Here is an 835-nt window from a genome sequence, read left to right as displayed (position 1 = left end):
GTGAGTTAGAGTTGAATTGGGATTGGTTTGGATAGGAAATGAGACACTTAGTCTCTTTAAGGAAGGTTTGGTTTGAAAAAGTCAACCGAACGTTGACTTATTAGTTAGAAGGCTCGGATGTGAATTCCGGTGATTCGGTTAGCTTCGAGAGGTGATTTGTGACTTAAGAGTGCGATCGGAAGTGATTTTGGAAGTCCGGAGTAGAATTAGGCTTGAATTGGCAAAGTTGGCGTTTTGGCGATTTCCGGTGGATAGGTGAGATTTTGATCCGAGGGTCGGAATGGAATTCCGAGAGTTGCAGTAGCTCCGTTAGGTGATTTGGATATGCGTGCAAAATTTCAGGTTATTCGGACATCGTTTGGTCGGGTTTTTGATCGAATGCGTATTTCGGAAGTTTATAAGAAACTTAGGCTTGAGTCCGAGGTGATTTGATGGTTTTAGCGTTGTTTGATGTGTTTCGAGGATTGGAACAAGTTTGTATGATGTTTTGGGGTATGTTGGTGTTTTGGTTGAGGTCCCGAGAGCCTCGGGGTGATTCCGGGTGATCAACGGAAGGATTTTTGGACTTTGAGTGTTGCATAAAATGCAACAGCAGTTGCAGGCTATTTTAAGCCTTCGCGTGGCAAGTGTCGCGGACGCGTAGAGTAAGGTTGAGGGGACAGGAAGTTGTTCATCGCGTTCGCGTTAGGGCTACGCGTTCGCGTAGGTTAAGGGCAGTGGTGCATCGCGTTCGCATGACTGGGCACACGTCCGCGTAGAAGAAAAATAGAGGGCCAGTTGGATGTTCAACGCGTTCGCGTTGACTGGCCGCGTTCGCGTGAGTGTGGAGGCCTAA

The sequence above is a fragment of the Nicotiana attenuata genome, unplaced genomic scaffold (assembly GCF_001879085.1).
Source record: "Nicotiana attenuata strain UT unplaced genomic scaffold, NIATTr2, whole genome shotgun sequence".
Classification (NCBI taxonomy): Eukaryota; Viridiplantae; Streptophyta; class Magnoliopsida; order Solanales; family Solanaceae; genus Nicotiana; species Nicotiana attenuata.
The sequence above is the reverse complement of the archived record's forward strand: the minus strand, read 5'-3'. Positions refer to the sequence as shown.